The following is a 15,215-nucleotide window of genomic DNA, read 5'->3' on the forward strand; positions in this document are numbered from 1 at the left end:
AATATACTATAGTTATGCTGAAAGTGTAGCTAGCTAGCTGCAATTGTTTCCCATTGTATTGAATGGGACATATAGCTAGCTAGCTGCTCGTCCTAACAAGGACGGCAGCCGGCCGCGGAGCCCCGGTAGTGCAGTATCCACAAAGGGTGACTTTGCACTGAGTATGGAGCCCAGCAGGCTGCCGCTTTCTCGTCAGACTGTGTGGAGCTGCTAAAGTCCGACACGTCTTACCAAATTTGCAATTAGCCATCATTTTTCGTAAAACGGCCCATATTTGAGCTTTATATAGTTGATTTCTCGCATAAAAAAGTCTCAGAAGTGAATTTGGTAACAAAACATTGCAGTGTCTGGAATATGAGATTCTGTTGCGTCTCTAATGTGTTTGTATTGGGGATTCGCTCAACCAATCAGCGCGCGTCTCTAATGTGTGTGTATGGCGATTCGCTCAACCAATCAGCGCGCAGCTCATCTAAATATTCATGAGCATAGAAAAGCTCTTGTTACAAATAAGGCCAAAACACAGGGATGCATAAGGGCCCATAAAATATCAACCTGGGGTCTCATTTATAAACGTGGCGTACGCAGAAAACGGGGCTGAAAATGGACGTACGCCACTTCCCACGCAAAGGTTGTGATTTATAAAAAACTAACTTGACAGGAGAATGTGCTGTCCTGAACGCAAACTCTGACACGTACGTACGCACATTTTGGAGACAAAATAGGAATTGTCGACGCAGATGGTGAGGTGGTGAACTGAAGTCAGACTGCAGAAAGTACATGTGGGAATAACAATTACTCTTAATATGTTTAAGTATTAAAGCCCATGTTGCAGGGTTTATTTTCTAACGATTTTTTGCAATTTGCTTGTTGGTAATAAACATTTAAATTGTTACCCAACAACATCAAATACAATGGATATCACAAAACGGAATAAAATACGAAAAAGTAGTACTTTTTTACAGTGGTTTCTCCTTTCCCCCACAATGCATTGCATGACGTCACGTTGGGGAGACGACAGGCGAAAGCCCTTATATACTGTCTATGCGAAAGCCCCGTCTCGGTTCACTGTCCCGGTCACGGTTTCTGCCACTGATCTGGCAAAATATGGCTTTTGGTCTCGACCGAGTCAATGTGTCTTTATTATGTGTATAATAATATTGGAGGGGAAGTGAAAGGCAGCTTGGACGGGAATGCTGTTCGGCTTTTCACAAGTTTAAACAGCTAGCTAGCTAACGCTACGCCGACGTTTGCTAACGTTAGCGCAACAGCGTTAGCTTAGACTGCTAGTTAATTACCGGTATTACAACTGCCTCCAGAGCTACGTCCATGTTGTCAACACAAGACATGTGGCGTTAGTGCTCCTTTTGTACCATACTTTTATTGAATGAAATATAAAGCTTCACTCCTACGAAATAGTTTTTTTTTGTAACATTACACACAAAGCTAGCTAACTGGCTATAGTTAGCCTGTATGTATGCTAGCGGGATTAGCTAACGTTGCGTAGCCAGCCAGCAACTTTGGCAATCGGAAGTAGTTTCGGCGAGCTAACCACGACAGTATGTTGCCCACAATCAACCTCTGCTGTTAAAAGCCGTCAATCTGCAGTGATGTTTTGAAATGGAGACACATGGATGTGTTAGCTGTCGAGGTTAGCTTGCCGAAGCTGCTTGCTGGCTATGCAACGTTATGGTGCGTTCTTTTTGTCTCGTAATTGCGACTAGTAGCTTAAGTGTGACGTCACATCCATGTCGAAAAACGAATAACCGCGGGTTGTTGTGTTCTTTTTGTCACACAATACTACGAGACGGAGAAAAGATGGATTTTTGTAACATTTTTAGTAACATTTAGGATTCTATTCACCCAGTTATTGACATATTACACAAATATATTTCACAGTTTGATAAATGAAAATTATGTTTTGATTAACGTTAACGTTAGGCTACTGCTCTGCTTTCTGCTCAAGACTCGGCTTAAAGCCATTGTTGTCATATAGCAATTGAGCGTCTCTAGCCAATTTCAGCTGCACAAGCTACAAAATAACTGATTAGGTGGTATTTAACTCATAATAAGACTGTAGCGACATGCCTATAGGTAGCAGTATACAATGCTATGTGTACGACTTCTTCATTTGGTTACAACAAAGACTAAAGTGCTTAAAATTGTAGAAAACCACAATGTTTACTACGTGCGATGCACGACGTAGCCATCTTTGAAAGTGAACTCAGATGACTTGACGAGTTGTATATACGACCTCGGTGACGTTCTTTTTGCAACTTCCGGTTCGTAACTCCGGAAAACAACTCGTAAATCGACTTCGCTGGACAAAAAGAATGCACCATTAGCTAATGTCCGCTAGCATACGTACAGGCTAACTATAGCCAGTTACCTTTGTGTGTAACTAACAAAAACCATTTTGTAGGAGCGAAGTTTAACGTTTCATTCAACAAAGTTAAGGTACAAAAGGAGCACTAATGCCACAAGTCTTATGTTGACAACGTGGACGCAGATATAGGAAACTCCGAAGGTAGTTGTAATATTTACCTAGCCGGCTATGCTGTTGCTAACGCTGTTGCGCTAACATTAGCGAAACGTCGGCGTAGCGTTAGCTAGCTGTCTAAACTTGTGAAAAGCTGAACAGCATCCCCATCCAAGTAATAAATAAACACCAGGCAAATATGTTGTTACTGGAGCTAGTAGGCTACCATCAAAAGTGAGATATCTAATCATGATATCAATCATATCTATGTGTTTACAACCATCGGGGGATTTCACAGGTGGGACTGGCAAGTTAGCACATAGCTAGCACGATGCCTTGTATTTTCTAGATCTAGATAAGTTTACCGGTACTTAGCTGAACTAACGACATGATCACTTTCCCTAGATATAAATAAAACATTGACTTTCACTTGGTGCTACTCACTGACAGTAAAAACAATTATGGACTGGACTGCCATTATGCAGCATTACGCACAGGGGTCACTGCAGTATTTATATGTTTACAACAATTTGTGATTGTAGACACCTTGCCAAAATCACAGCATCAACTAGTGGTATCCCCCACCCCCAGATACAATTTGAAGAAGAAAGTCTAAAAGGCAAACACACTTTTCTTCATGCAGGTTTAGTCACGAACAGTATTAAAGTTCGGACTGATAACGAGGACATTAAGGGTAACGATTGCGCGAGAGCTTAACAGCTGTATTTCCAGACTTTGACATTTGATGATATATGCACAGTATTAAAGACAGATATTTAGTTATTTACACTGTGTTCTGTAGTTATCTAATGGTAGGGTATGTTGGGGATTTCCTCCTCTGTGACCCCCCTTTTGGGACAATGTGTCTGACTCCAAATAAAAGACCTATATATCCCCGCTCATTCATTAAATTGGAATTACATTGATCCTAAGCAAGAGCCAAATAAGACGATAAGATAAAGTCAAATACATTTGTTTAATCAGTCAAGCATCAGAGTTTCAATACACAGATCAGTAGGATCACAAAGCACGCAGAGACTAAGTATCCCTAGCAACAGACAAAAAGCCAGAGCCGGTCCACGTACAGTACAGGCCAAAAGTTTGGACACACCTTCTCATTCAAATGCGTTTCCTTTTATTTTCATGACTATTTACTTTGTAGATTCTCACTGAAGTCATCAAAACTATGAATGAACACATATGGAATTATGTACTTAACAAAAAAGTGTGAAATAACTGAAAACATGTCTTATATTTTAGATTCTTCAAAGTAGCCACCCTTTGCTTTTTTATTAATAAGAGAAACAATTCCACTAATTAACCCTGACAAGGCACACCTGTGAAGTGAAAACCATTTCAGGTGACTACCTCATGAAGCTCATTGAGAGAACACCAAGGGTTTGCAGAGTTATCAAAAAAACCAAAGGGTGGCTACTTTGAATAATCTAAAATATAAGACATGTGTTCAGTTATTTCACACTTTTTTGTTAAGTAAATAATTCCATATGTGTTCATTCATAGTTTTGATGCCTTCAGTGAGAATCTACAATGTAAATAGTCATGGAAAAAAAAGAAACACATTGAATGAGAAGGTGTGTCCAAACTTTTAGCCTGTACTGTATGTCTAGACTGTCAGACCTCGTGAGACCCGATCTATCTCTTATACTTTCATTCTTGGTCCCTCTCTTCTTCTGCAGCACAGGGAGGGTTATCTTCACACAGCACACGCGAGGGTGGGGGCCACTGTGCTGTGTCTCGTCAACATTTGCTCTCACGTGAAGCGGTACATTCTGCTCTTGTTTCACTTGTTATTATTACTCAATGTACTTTGCTCGAGGCCACTGTGACCCTAACTATCTTATATTTACCGCTTAAGCTAAACCATCTGTGCGTCAGAGTCTCCTTTGTTCGGGGAATGCAGATGTGTCTCACCCGGAGAACTTTTAACCAGCACTGTCTGTATGACAGCACACAACTCTGTGCAATAAGCATACACCAAAACACACACTTGCTCTCTTATGGAAACCATTTACATTCTTATCATATTTATCTGCAAATAATAAGAACATTATTCTACAGGTATTTGATGCTATCCTGTATTCCATGGAGTCGGGCCATCTCCTCCTCCTGCGCTCCGTAGCGGACAATGTGATGGTGAGACAGGGCCGATTAAATATTAAGATAGGAATTTTGATTTAAGATTTGAGTTGGATTTTACAAGGTGTTTATGGAACAAGTATCACTCAGTACAAGCGCAAATAACACTGCTGGATTTAATCTTCACGACAACGTGGATGATATGGAGTGAAGAAATGTGCGTGAGACATCAATACTTAAAAATATTACGAGTAATCGTTATTCCCACATTTACTTTCTGCAGTCTGACTTCAGTTCACCACCTCACCATCTGCGTTGCCAATTCCCATTGTCTCCAAAATGGGCGTGCGCATGGGTCAGAGTTCAGAGGACCGCACATTCTCCCGTCGAGTTTGTTTTTTATAAATCACAACCTTTGCGTCGGAAGTGGCGTACGTACATTTTCAGCCCCGTTTTGTGCGTACGCCACGTTTATAAATGAGACCCCTGATCATTATCCACATAAGTCTTTAAAGCCTGGTTCTAATATTTTCTTAGAGTCAACATTCTTAAATTGGACTGTTTTAGACCAAAAACACAAATGGAAATCAAAGGATTTTTTATTTCTAACTACAGCATTTATCTGTCACTCTCGACATTGACCTGTTATGTAGGTATAGCCCTATGTGTGTGTGTGTGTGTGTGTGTGTGTGTGTGTGTGTGTGTGTGTCAGGTGTTTATACTGTATTTCTGTCTGTCTGTCTTGACAGATTTTGTCACCGCAATAGTGTCACAGCCGTGCAAGATGCAGTCACAAAACTTTACAGCTGTGTATATGAGATCAGAAAGGATGCCGAAAGTAGGGCAGGAGGAAGTGGGGAAGAGGCCATTGATCAAATAACCCACGATGAATTGAAAACAGTTATTCACTCATTATTTCAATAATTGATTTCACTGATTTGACAGTGAAGTCTGCACATTTGTTTCTGAGTGGAAAAATATGAATGTTTCTGATTGGGGTTTTTGGTAATTTGGGAAAACTGACCCTTTAAAGGTCCCATGACATGGTGCTCTTTGGATGCTTTTATATAGGCCTTAGTGGTCCCCTAATACTGTATCTGAAGTCTCTTTCCCGAAATTTAGCTTTGGTGCAGAACTACAGCCACTAGAGCCAGTCCCACAATGAGCTTTCCTTAGGATGTGCCATTTCTGTGTCTGAAGCTATTGAGGAGGAGAGGGGGAGGGGCAATGTGGAGGGGGGGGGGGGCCTTGACCAACTGCCACTTTTCTCATTTGAAAGCCATGATGTCTCTCTCTCATGGGTGGGCCAAATTCTCTGGGCGGGCAAAGCAGAGAAAGGGGAGGTAAGCTTGCTTGTTATGACCTCATAACAAGCAGATTCCAAAACGGCTCATCTGAGCTTTCATTTTCTCAAAGGCAGAGCAGGATACCCAGGGCTCGGTTTACACCTATCACCATTTCTAGCCACTGGGGGACCATAGACAGGCTGGGGGAACTCATATTAATGTTAATAAACCTCATAAAGTGAAATTTTCATGCCATGGGACCTTTAAGTTGTCTATCGTCACCTTCCTAAAATAATGTCCTAAGTCATTTTTTAACAAAAATGATTTCTTTGCCTAAATCATCTCCTCATGGTGCTGGCCACCTCTGGTAAAATTGCCTACATCCTCAGTTGAACAGGTCATGTGATTCTACACCTTTAGTATAATTGCCTATGTCAAGGATGTGACTTAGGCCATTTTATTTTTGGTGTTTTCTGAAAAACCTTAAAAAATTACGTAGGCAATTATTTTAGGAAGGTGGCGCTATTTGTCTTCGTAGCTACTTAACTCTGTAAAACAGTCCGAATAAATCCTTATTTGTCAATAGGATATAATCAAATTGCTCATTTCAATCATGTGATCGACACGAACGGAGTATATACTAAAAGCCAACATTGATTTTGAATGTCTGAGCCACTCCAGCTCCATCACTGTGTGACCTTGTGAGCGGGACAAACAATCACTGTGCTTAGCTGAGAGGTATTGGTAGGGAGTTGAGTTGGAGAGCGTGGGACGTGTGAGCCGATCTTGTCTGAATAGCTAAATAGCCCACTCACAAAGCCCTCCAGAGCCCTCATTACATGCCTCATCTTGAAAGGGCAGAGAGGGCAAACCGATCATAAAGAGCAGTGATTATGACAGAGGGAGAGAGAGAGGGATGAGATACTCACTAATAAACCATCAGTGTCAGCAGGCTCGGGAGGACAAGACAGAGGGGACGAGATGATGAAGAGTAGCTACAACCAAGATATCTTTTTATAAGCCCACGTTATGGTCACAAAACTAAATTTACATTGTAAAACCTTGACAAACTTTTAAAATGTGTAAATGTAAACCACTTTAATGTCTACTGGGAGGGAATCTATCTCATGTTTATTTGATATTTTTGCTCTTAACCCCTTCTTTTGGGTGAGAGCTTTTGATAGCCAGTGATCCATATTTCAAACACTGAAATATTCCTTGCTGGTTAAAAGCACAAATGAAGTGAAAAGTGCTGCACTGGCATAATATTTCAGAATGTCAACAAATCCTTCCGAATGTATGAAACAGCTGCCATGTCTCTTTGTGTCAGTGAAGAGTGGCGCTCAACATACATAAGTCTAAAAATTCACTAAGAGCCAAAGACAAGCAGAACGATTCACTTGAACATTTTCGCGCTTATGTTTTTTTTTTTCTTTGTCTCACCAGGGACATTTTCTCCTCTCAAGGGAGTTGATATTCAGACAGGACCGTCAGAATATCAGTGGCCCTTACTAATGCAATTCAGCTTTTCTCATTTCAGATGTTCTCCTGTCTCGCAGAACAAAAACTGTGTGTTTTGTCTGCAGTGATCGCAAAATGTTTTATTCAAAGCAACTAGTGCTGCTTTTACAAACCAGCTTAAATTTGTGACACATGTTTATTTCAATGGGCACTTCACAAAGAAGCTAATATTTCAGAATCAGAATAATCTTTATAGGCCCGGTATGAGTACACATACAAGGAATTTGGCTATTTGAGTTTTTTTCTTTTTTTTTTACATTGCTCTCATGAACTTACATCCCAGAAACCTGGAGGGTTCCACAGCAGACACAGTGTTGTTGAGTATGGTGATGGGGGTAGCTCCAGATTGTTATGACCGCACCAGAAGGCCAGCTGTTTGACCTCCTGTCTGTATGCAGACTCATCATTGTCCCAGATGAAGCCAATGACCATTGTGTTGTCTGCAAATGTCAGGAGTTTAACAGACTTGTCTCCTGAGGTGCAATCCTTAGTGCAGAGAGAGAAGAGCATATTTTTCCTATATCTTTATATTGTCTCATCCAAAAGAAGTCATAATTGCTATTACAGATGTATATTAATTTTCAAAATTAGTAAAATGTGGAAATCAAAACATTATAAAAACCATAATACTGAGCATAACACACCACTGGAAAAGCAGGCTATTTAGCCCTTGTACTTGCTTTAAGAGTTTAATTAAAACTAGGGCCAGGGGCGATTCTAGGATCAGAGCTTTATGGGGGCTCAGCCCCTTATGAGAATGTGACACAGATACAATGCCTTGCAAAAGTGTTAACCCCCTCCTGCTAATTCAATAATTTCACAGGATAACAATGAATATATGTATTTATTATTATAACAGAGGATAAATTCAAAATATTGAACAAATGAAAATACTACGAAAGTCCCTTTATGAACTACCACAATCGAACAAAATGATAATGAGGTGTAAACAATAAATAAATAAAAAATAAAACTTTCCTTGACTGGGTTACAGGTGCATAGCATTGGCAACAGCGACACAGGATATTAAACCTGTTTCTTTGAACCTGTAATTGTTTGCCCTGTTTTGTCACTAAAATAGAAGTTTGCAAACTCTAACTTGAAGCACTAAAATTGATATATGAGCCCCCCTACAAAGGGTCTAAAATTGCCACTGACTAAGGCTGTCAACGTTAACGCGTTAAAAAAATTAATGCCTTATCATTTTTTAGCACAAAGTAATCATTTTATCAAGTTTGACCCTAGTCTATATCCTTGATGTTCCACTTTTGGGATTGCTCCAGTGCTGCAGGAAATTCCGCCGGATGCATGTCTTTTCCTCGGATCAGATCTCTGCAGGATAATTAGAGACAGCTAGCTAAACTATCTTTCCAATCTGGGTTATCTGTTGCATGAGTATATTTGCAGCTGCTTGATGCGAGCTTAGCGCTGCCCATGACGATTGTGATTGGTTTAAAGAAATGCCAATAAACCAGAGCACGTTTTTCTCCCATCCCGGAATGCTGTGTGGACTAGCCAGTCCCTCCGCCGCTCCACAGTGTGTGTATGGTCTAGCAAAGCGAGACTAGTTTGACCCCACCCTCTTCCCTCTTCCAGTTTGTCATGCATTTATTTATTTCAACACTGCACGTTTACAAGTAAATCCTAGCATTTTAAATTTGCGATTAATTGTGATAAATCACAGCCTGTGACTGTGATTAACTTGAATAAGTGTTTTCATCGATTGACAGCACTAATTAAAACACACTAAACACCAGACTTAAATCCTAAAGATGTTGTGAGTATGTATCAAGCCATTGCCATTTTCAAATGATAGAATTTGGTCTTTGTGTAACTGACATTTCTATGACACTGAATAAGGTTTAATTCATACAATACTGAAGATGTTTTGCCAACATGCATTCCCCTCCTCAGATGTATTCAAACAAACATACAGAATGTCTACAAACATATGATTCAGGTGAGATATTCATCAGTAGAGGTAGGAAAGAAACACAGCTGGATTAACACAAGCACTTTGTGTACAGCTATCATGCAATACACAATGTGAATGTACAAGAAAAACTAATGCATGGAATTCAAATAATATGTGCAGTACAATATTTAAGTTTTTAGTATTGTAATACAAGAGACTAAAGCCCCTTTCACACATTCACTGCAAACCTGAAATTATCTAGACATTACCCGGAAAAGCTACATGTTGGGTCGGACATCAAATGCTGTTTACCCTGCCAGGTCCCTCATACAAAGTGTGTGTAAGGTCCGATTGAGCCCAAGTGTGAATAGAGCAGCTCATTGTGCGGAGAATTGACGGTGAGCGAGTGGGCGTGTTGTTGACGCTGCTCGCGCAAAAGTAGAAAAAAAAAACAAACATCCGAGGGTAATGAAGAAGGGTAACTTACACAAAAAGGTCTAACTAAACAAGATTTAAGAATTTCTGCCGGAAGGGCCAATAGCGAAATTGTCAAACAAATACAGACTTGGATGTTTATAACCAAATTTCGAACAGGTTCTGTGACCGTGGTGTAATCTGCGTCATGTCCTTTATCCTGCACGCTCTAGGCACAACCCCTCGCTTAAACCAAACAAAGTATTTCCAGTAAGTGAAAACGCATCTGACACGGACAATCTCCCTGTTTTGTGCTACATGTGTAAAAGGGAAACTCCGGATTCTTCTGGTATTGTCCAGAGTTCATATGAGAGAACGGCTTCAGACTAAAATAGAGGTATCTTTGATTTACTGCATGTTTAATTTACAGCAAGCAAACACACATGATAACTTAGAATGTCTAAATTTGGATCAGCCCTTCTGGTTATTTTCTCTGGTTCTACACTCTTAGTGGCCCTGCCCCCAACCCCCTCCCCCCGAGAATAGTGAGCAACTCATTTGAGGTTTCCCTCAATAAGCTATCATTGGTTTCCACTCAGCTGCAACTGCAAGCTATCACAATACCAGAGACAAAAAGCCAAAGCTTCCAACAGGCAGTGTGGTCAGCTCTGACCCCTCCCTTAAACTTAAATAGCAGTGGTGCTATGTAACAACCCACAGGGCTCACAGCTAGGGGCTGACACCCTAAGCTTGCCCAGGATCTGGACCACACGTCTCTGTCGATCTCTGTTTATCCGCCACCCCCCTCTCTTTTTCTTTTCTGTCTCAAGTCTCTCTCTGTTTCCACCCGCTGTGCTACTTCCACTGCATGCCCTCTGTTGTTCTCCCTGTGTCTCTTTGTTTCTACTCTCCCTGCCTCTTCCTCTCTGTGTGTTTTCTTCTCTCTGACCTGCCTGTTAACCACATTTCCCACATGCGGGTTCAAAAATGAATTCAGCACAGTCCTGCTGACTGCAGGGCCCTCTTCAAAAGTCAATGAGACAATGACAGCAAGGCTCTGCCCATCTCATTAACGTAGACGACTGGCTGGGCAGCATAGCAGATCACCAGAGAGAGAAAGAGGAATCCACAAGCATCCAGAAGGTCTTTCTTCTCCGTCTGCCTCACTCACTCTCTCTTTCGCTCTCTCTCTCACACACACACACACACACACACAGTCTGGACTCTTTAACGACCTTTTCTGACTGACTGACTGAATGCTGATAGGTACATTTCATTTTATTCAAGCTGCCCTCGCAATCCATCTCCCAGCCTTTAAGGAAAGCAGACATGGCCAAGCACCAACTTACTAGGTTTGACCTCTGTGAATATATGTATATGATGGACTGAGGCCAAAAGTATAGGCAGTGCATATAAGAATAGGAGCACATCAGTGCATACAAGTTTGAAAGTAGCTATTCAGCTTTGTGACAGTGCTGTGATTCTACTTAAACTTTGTTTTATGATATGTTTACATATAGATTTATGCGGCATTAGCTAGCCAGAGAACAGTTTTGTTTTCTATCCGACGGAATACCAAATGAGTGAGAGGGATGGGGAATTAATGCACTTAACTGCTGAGTCAACAAGCAAGGAATCTAGCAGCTTAGTCACAGACAGCAAGCAGACTGCCTGACAGGGAAATTAAAATAGGCAAGAAAGACGCTGCAAAGACGTGAGAGTGATGGAGATCGGACGAAGAGAGAAAGTAAAAAGAGATGGGCAGAGGAGGGGACGGTCATTGCCACTCTGTGCTCAGCACATCTTTTGATATGACAGACGGCAAACATAATTAGTCATCATTTTTATTGCGCTAACCCTTGGAGTTCACAATGTCACCGCTATGCATATGTATGAGCCGGAGCTCTTCCTTTCATCCTCCCATTTGCTTCCAAAGAGTTTGGACAGATTATGACCCAGTAAACAGTTTTCACTCCAGAAAAAGAGCTGGGCAGACTTTCTCCCGGTGCTGACTGACAGACCTCAGCATCACCTACAACAACTTTCACTTTTCGACCATAAAATCCATAACAGCCCAAGAACATAAGATTGTCGAAACTTGGCTTGTGTCTGCTCTGAATGTCAGTGCTGGAAAGTGAATCAATACAGCGACAGGAGCTGCCACATCTTAGCTATCTCTCTCCCCCAGATGTCTGTCAGCCCCACTCAGCTGGAGGCCCTCCATTAATGTGCCGTGGAATAACATAGTCAGTGGGTCTCCATGCTTGGAGACAGATGCATCAAACAGAGCTTGTGAAGTGTTGGGCTCTATGAGTGTGTGAGGTTTCTGCAGGTTTTGCAGCAGATACCTCGATGGAAATAACCAGCACAGATCAAAGCAGCGGAGACATAATATCATGATATAACATGAGAGAAGCATTGGAGGCGACTGATCTGTTAATCATGTATGCATTTGAGGGAATGCATTGAGGTAAGTTGGTGGGCTTCTAGACATCTAGAGAGAGATATTATGCATATCATGTTTATACAGGGAGGGGGTTATGTAGGATGTTTTTGTATTCCCAAATTGGAAAAGGAATGACAAACTCTCAACTTCAACAGCATGAAGAGGTGACATCTGAAATGCTGGCTTCAATAGATGGCCCTGTTTTATTCCAGGCTCCAGTATCACACACAGCATGGCTCACTGCACTGGGGAGTCTGCAATGCATACCCCCAAAAAAACAAACACACAAACACGCACGGACACCCATGAACATGCAGACCCCCCAAACACACACACACACACACACACACACACACACACACAAACAGTCATAGACACAGTCACAAGGCCAGCAGAGGCAGGGAAAGTGCTTAGATGTGCATATGAGAGAGTAAGAGGAGCCAGATTCCTTCACAAGTCTCTCGACCAAGTCACCAAAGGGGGCTTTAAAACTTTTAGCTTCTCCTCTCCTGCCTTTCATTCCCCTTACAAACCTTCAGAATACAGTATATGTGCACCCTCCTTGCCTGTGACCTCGAAGAAGCAGCAGGGTGCCTCTCATCCCTTTCTCTCTGAAGGCGATATCTTTACATTGACAAGATGGTGCCGAGACAGACATACAGTAGCTGTATTGGCTAGCCTCTGAACTCATGGAACATAAAGTAAACATGATTGTTGCACATGAATCTCCAGGCAGGCTATGATGCATGCTCACCATCCCAGGTCAAGCATGAAAAATGCATGCAGGTGGGATGGTTGGAAATGTCAATAGGAGAAATCAAAGCAATCAGGATGGTGCTGAAGGGGATGCTGTTGTGATGGATCATGTTGTTCCAGACGGATGTCACAGAGGTGGCAAAAAGGAGGGGTGTGGGGCAGGGAAGGTGGGAAGAAGCGTGCGCATGGCAAAGTGGAGTGTGCTCAACTATATGCCTTAGGGAATGGCTCGAAGACACACTTTATTCAAAGGTGCCATTCAGAGTGTGACTCTTAAATGCAAAGTCATTTGTGACACAGTGACCTCTGCAGGGTGCCCGCTCTCGCTGTGGGTTATTTCTTTGATTTAAGCCTCGTGTTACTGCCTCTCTCTCTTGGGAAATGATGACGAATACAGTCATGGGCTCGAGATTAGCTCAATAGGACATTATTGCCTACATCAGAAAAACTGCTACACAGCAAGATCATTGATGGATGATAGTTCCTAAAATGGTTTTCCGGGCAAAATGATATCCAAATGCATTTTTTAGTAGCGAAAATGTTTTCTGTTGTTGCTGTTTCTGCACAATGACACATGATGATTAAAGTTCTTGGTTTTCATCACTCAATATAGCTGGAAATAGCAATTGGTTGTTTACCATAATGCCATTTCCTATTGCCAACTAAAGTATTACTTAAATAATGCAATGACCCCAAGCAGATGTGAATGTCATCTCAATGGCTAATACCTACAGTTCAAACTCCCAAGGCAGCCAGCCAGCCCCTCCACCTTAAAGGCTGATGAATAACTAAGGCACAGTAACACTCTCCATGTGGATGAGGGGAAAAAAGGAGGGAGTTATCTAAGGCTCCATTAACCTTGTTTGTGTAGAGGCACCTCCACTATGCTAAGCCCACATCGCGTGGGGAACCTTAGGGGACCCTCCACTAATTAACCTTGTGGAGACACCCTCAGTAGAGGGAGGCTGGAGCCGGAATAATAAGGAGGCCTTTGCCAGGCCATTAGCAGGGAGATTAACACATCCAACTTTCAAGTAGCTTTTTGACACAAAACCAATATTTGTCTGCACTGGCTTGGTCCAGGGTGTGACACAGCTGAATTCTAAGTGACACGTGTGTTTCAGCCTCCCACACAGCTTAGCCATCACACAGCCTATTTCTTGGCAGCTCTGATGTGAGAAGGTATGGCGTGTATATGAACATCTGTACATAGAACATGCATTATATAGATGAATGGAATATCCTTGAACAGATCATTCTGTAACACATTTCTTTTATAGTAGACTGTGAGTCAAGAGGAGACTGCAGAGCATTGCTGTGCTCTTTGTTGCCAGTATGCAATATGGTGCACATTTGGTGTATCAAGTCACAGGTGTATGGAGCTCATTTCAGCATTCACTGATAAAGGCAGGAAAAGTCTTTCATCAATTGCTGTCCAACATAGAAGGCATCAGCCTTTTTACCCAAAATAAATGAATTAATCTTTCACTAGCCTAATTTGCACATATTCCAATATGGTACTGTGTAAATACATCTCTTTGATGTAAATCTCCATGTTGTTATTGGTGAACAGTGTCCTCTTAAACTCTGGGTCATGGTCCACTTTCCAGTTGCTCATGTGTACATATTCAACTAAGCATAGACTATGTAGAGATGTTTGGGGTGGAAAGGACTCTAGAATTTGAACTTTGGCAAATTATCATGCCCTTACTATTTACTTTACAGAGCAAAGACATACCTGTAAAATTAATGAAAAATGAAAACATATATTATTATGTACAGCAGTGTGGACGAATACAGGAAAAGGAGACTAAATATATCCCTCGAAGATTTGAAAACTGTCAGCATAAACACACATGCCTGCACGCAGATGGAAGTTAAGATCTTGACTGTTTTTTTATCTCAGATTGCTTGACATGCTGGGATTTGTGCCAGCAGAAGTGTTATAAAAAATGCATACAAAGGTGAATGTGTGTCTCTCTCTCACAAGGTTTTTTATCAGGACATGCCATCATATATAGCTTGTTCTTTGCATGATCTGATTCAGCCTTTATCTTTTTCTTTATGTTCCCTCCCTACAGTGTGTTTTACACTTTATCTGCAAAACACACCTGCACAATGTTTGGGTGGTTGCCACATCCCGAACTTGCTTTCCTTTGCTAAACTTTCCAGCAGAATAAGGAAGTTTTTCACTTCTACCCAAGAGAAAATCCACAGAAATCTGAAAAATCCAAGACAGCACTTTGAGACTTCAAAAGAAAAAGACACAATGCATTTGAATATATTTTATAACTCTTCCTTGCC

The sequence above is a fragment of the Perca flavescens genome, chromosome 4 (genome assembly GCF_004354835.1).
Source record: "Perca flavescens isolate YP-PL-M2 chromosome 4, PFLA_1.0, whole genome shotgun sequence".
Lineage (NCBI taxonomy): Eukaryota > Metazoa > Chordata > Actinopteri > Perciformes > Percidae > Perca > Perca flavescens.